Source organism: Psammomys obesus, unplaced genomic scaffold (genome assembly GCF_907164565.1).
Source record: "Psammomys obesus unplaced genomic scaffold, mPsaObe1.curated_primary_1811, whole genome shotgun sequence".
Classification (NCBI taxonomy): domain Eukaryota; kingdom Metazoa; phylum Chordata; class Mammalia; order Rodentia; family Muridae; genus Psammomys; species Psammomys obesus.
The window spans coordinates 159,882-164,513 of NW_026590701.1; the positions used below are offsets into that span (position 1 = coordinate 159,882).

Below are 4,632 nucleotides of genomic sequence, written 5' to 3' on the forward strand. Positions count from 1 at the left end.
GTATAGCTGTTTATAGACACTCCCAACATACCCCATAAAACCTTTGACTTCCAAATTCTCAAATTCACAACAGGAGGTTTGCTTTTGTTGAGGCTGTTGTCCTTTCCCAGACTTAACATTTCTATCCAGAGCCAAGCATAGTTTTTATGGCGTTTTACACCATAAATAAATGTTTAGTCGAGGTATCTGAAGCATTCTGCCCCTAATAGCACAGTGCCAATGATGTCATGTCCATTGCTGTGTGCTCGAAGTGAGAAGGTGACATGATGGCTAACTGCTGGAGCTGGAGAGAACAGAGACTGACTCAGGACAAGCTTCAGTTTAGCCCCAGTCACAGCTCTGTGACTGCTGAATCACACCCACTAGCCGCTCGACCTGCTCAGGTCACACTTAGTAGCTTAGAGTCACTGTTGCTGTAGTGAGACACCATGAGCAAAGCCACCTGAAGAGGAAAGGGTTTATCTGGCTCAGGGCAGGAACTCAAGCATGGCGGGAACCTGGAGCTGTTGCAGAGGCCGTGGAGGGGTGCTGTTTACTGCCTTGCTCCTCAAGGCTTGCTCAGCCTGCTTTCTTATAGAACCCAGGACCACCAGGCCAGAGGTGGCCCCACCCACAGTGGGCTGTTCCCCCATCAATCACTAATTAAGAAAGTGCCCTGCATGGCTGCCTCCAGCCTGAACGGTGGTATGTTCTCATTGAGGCTCCCTTCTCTCTGATGACTCTAGCCTGTGTCAGGTTGACTTAAGACTACCCAGCACACTGACTGTGTGACCATCCCAATCTGCCTTCTGTGGTCATAAATGTCCAAACCTCTGAACGGCATCTGTAAGATGGCGAAAAGATACCTGGCATGTGGGAAATTAAGAAACCAATGTCATCTAAGAACAGCTAGCTAGGCTGGGTGTGGTGGTGCACACCTTTAATCCCAGTATTTGGGAGGCAGATCTCTGTCAGCCTGAGGCCAGCCTGGTATGCAAGACAAGTTCGAGGACAGCTAGGACTGTCACACAGAGAAACCCTGTCTCAAAAAGCCCAACCAAACCAAGAAACCAATCAACCAACACCCCCGCCTCCCCCCAGCTAGCTAGCCAGACATGGTGGGCACACCTGTAATCCCAGGACTCAGGAAGCATTGACAGGAGGATCTCTGTGAGTTTGAGGCTAGCCTGGTCTACATAGTGAGATTCCAGTCAGCTACATCTACACAGTGAGACACTGTGTCAAAAACAAAACAAAACAGGGCTGGAGAAATGGCTCAGAGGTCAAGAGTAATGGCTGCTCTTCCACAGGACTAGGTTCAAATCCCATTATCCACATGGTAGCTCATAACTGCCTTTAACTCCAGTTCCAGGGGATCTGATACCGTCACACAAACAGGCATGCAGGCAAAACACCAATGCACATGAAATAAAACTAAATAAATTATGAAACAAAACAGAAAAACAAAGAAAAAAAAAGCCAAACCAAACCAAAACAGCTGCAAACACACACACACACACACACACACACACACACACACACACACACACACAACAAAAGGAAGAGACAGTGCTGCAGGTCACGTGTCTCTGGGAGTGCTGTGTTAGTTAAACCCACCCATGCCAGAGGGTAAATTTTGTCAAGGGGGACGCTCTGGGACCCCCTTGCTTGATGTCACCATTTGAGAGGTCCGGCTATAGTTTATTGACTCTTGGCGGGAATGCTTAGATAAGACGAGTTAAGAGGCAACAAAGTAGCTAAAAAGACAGCTAGGGCAAAGCCTTTCTAGCCACCCGTATCTAAATCCAACTTCCTCCTGGCTTGGAGCACAGTTTGATCCACACCGTGAGAAAGCAACACTTGGTTTCTCTAAAGGTTTTGTGAATGGGAGTGAGAAACAGAGAGCCGAAGACGGCAGCTGGCCTGTTCTCTTGGACCACGTGTGGCATAGGTTTGGAGACTGTCTGGTACTGCGGTCTCTGCCACCCTCCTTCTCCAGGGAGCACTGGCCCAAGCTCCGAACACTGCCCCAGAGACAACCGTCCCCCCACCCCGTGCTCCCGTGCCCCTCCCAGCTCACACAGAATGGTGTACAAGGAGTATAGGTATGTGAGCAAGACCCTGCCACACAAGGGCCACAGAAAACCGAGTCCCTTGAGAGCCAGTTCCAGGTCTATTGGGCACGCCCAGTACAGCAGGTCGATGGCTAAGCTAAGGTCAAAGGCCAAATTGATGATCAAGTGTGGGCCGGCGGAAGGCCTGCGCAGGCGCAGTGTGTAGGCTGGGTGCCACTGAGGCCTCGCTGCTGGACAGCAGAGTCAGGGGTTTCTTTTGTTTTTATCTAACAGGCTTTAAAACCACAGCAGGTGGTTAGGGAATGTGTTCTGAGTTATTGTTCTAGAGGCCCAGCAGAGTACTTTGAGAATTTCTTTGTGCTTGAAAGTCCGAACCGCTCGCTTCCAGCTTTCCTCTTCCTTCAGTCCTCCAGGCTGGGGACCACAGAGCTGTGGAGGGGGCAAAGGAACCCCAGCCGGGGGGATGCTGGCTGGGCACACACGTGTGCCAGGGACTATGCACAGCCCTGCACAGTGCCTTTGGTGCACGAAGGAAAGCCCACCCGTTCTGAGGCCCCCTTTGTAATACTGCTTTTCTTCTGGTTGGTTGGATTAGTTAAAATTTCATCAGCTTCTCTTACACTGTTTCCCTTCTGTTGTCACATCATGAAAAGAGAGGGTATCTCTTGAAGAGGCTGGCCGGCCCCACCACAAAATAGGGAAGAAAATTCTTCCCTTATTCTGGAAACTTGATTTTCGTACCAAGCTGAAGCCAGTGGGATGGTTGTGTTTCCAAACCTATGTTGTTCACCGCTTTTTATTAAGAAAAAAAAAAAAAAATGAAGCCCGCGCTCTCCCCCCGCCCCACCGCGCACCCCTGAGATTCTGTGTTTAATGTGTCCGGCTTTCTAATACTGGCCAAACCAGCACCAAGCAGGAGCAGCCAGGAGGACATTGTGACACCCAAGCAGTAGGGGGCACTGTGACACAGTTGAACGGAGGTCCAGAGGCGAACATCAGAGAGAAGGCTGCTGGAGACAACAAAGGCAAAGCTGCTGAAGGCTGGAAAGCCTGCCTGCCGAATTCCTATGCAGGAGACGGTCATGGCTGTAGCGTAATTAAACGTGCCACTAGAACGTAATTCCCTCACTGATGACTTCCTCTTAGTGCCCTCAGCTCCCATAGAGCAAACCAGAGACTGGTTTCCGGATCAGTGCGGATTGCAAGGATTTCTGGGGTAGAGCTTCCCTTCTATTAAAGGATATATTCCCTTTTGTATTAAATATAACAAAAGAAAAATCAGGCAACCCACCACTGCCACCAAGAGTTCCCTAACGGGGTGTTTATGGAAACGGAGCTGGGTGGCTGCCTGAGGGTGGGATCTGATGGCTGATCCCAGTATCCCTGACCCTTGGGAGGCAGTAGGTGAGAAGAGAGGAGGATGCAGGTAGAAACTGTGTTAATTTCACAGGACTGGGATAGGGAGTTAGGCGCAGGCACTTACTCTTTGCTTAGAAGGTTAGAAGTCCAAAGTGAAGGTGTCGGCAGGGCCTTGCTCTCTGTAAATCCCGTGAGGGAGTCCTCTCCTGCCTTGAGTGAGCTTCTGATGGCGGCCCATGGCTTGAGGCAGCCTGTCTTATTCTGCCCCCTGTCTTCCTTACTGTGTCCTCTGTCTCCTTGGAGGGACACTGGCTCTATTCAGTAAGTGGTCTACGGCATTCAGTGTGACATCATCTCAACCATCTACGTTTGCAAGGACTCTTTCCAAATACCATCCCACTGTGGGCCACTGGGAATTACACTTCCAATGTGTCTTTTTTTGGAGGGTGCACAATATAACCTGTGAGAGGTCACAGATATTTTTTGAGTAATTTATATTTCTGCACAGTCACACCAAGAAGAAATACTTATATCTATTACACAGACTTTGTGTCTTTAACCAATCACATGGCTGTTACTGGTATTCAACCGATTCTAAGGATAGTTTAATGGACATATGTGAATTATACGAAACAATCAGCTTTACTATGTGACTTTTAATGTTCATATAATATGCTTGGAGTCTACTTACCCCCTCATTACTGTTTCTCCCCTACCTACCAGTTGCTTTCTGCCCCTCAAAATGTTGGGAATAATTTTGGAGACTATTTATTGAACAACTAAAGTGCTATTGTTTGGATGGGGTGTGACTTGATTTTTGCTAACTCTCCAGCTACATTTGCAAGGACTTTTCCCAAATACTGTCAAATTCCTTTAGAGAAAGGACAGTAAAGTCTTTATTATGCTTGGATTCACATTTCTTTAGGATGTAAGATAACTTCTGCCTGAACAGGGACTTGAACCCTGGACCCTCAGATTAAAAGTCTAATGCTCTACCAACTGAGCTATCCAGGCTCTTTGAAGTTGATCTGTTTAAATACAAGTTGATCATGGTGTTTCCCTGTTCAAAAACCTCCGGTGGTTTATCTTCACTATTGGGATTTGAAGTTCCAAGCTAGAACTAAGTGCTTTGTCCTCAAATATTTCTCTGCCCTTTCACCCCTTTAACATCCTTTCAGCCTCAGAAGATTGCTTCAGGCACTCCTCTTTGCCACAGCTT

At 48.1% G+C, this 4,632-nt stretch overlaps 1 non-coding gene across 1 annotated transcript; it reads right to left on the bottom strand.

Annotated features, from left to right (window-relative positions):
* Positions 1-4,354: 4,354 nt before the first annotated feature.
* Positions 4,355-4,427, bottom strand: Trnak-uuu (transfer RNA lysine (anticodon UUU)). The gene has a single exon. It is a non-coding gene; the product is annotated as a tRNA-Lys (tRNA).
* Between the last annotated feature and the right edge of the window lie 205 nt (positions 4,428-4,632).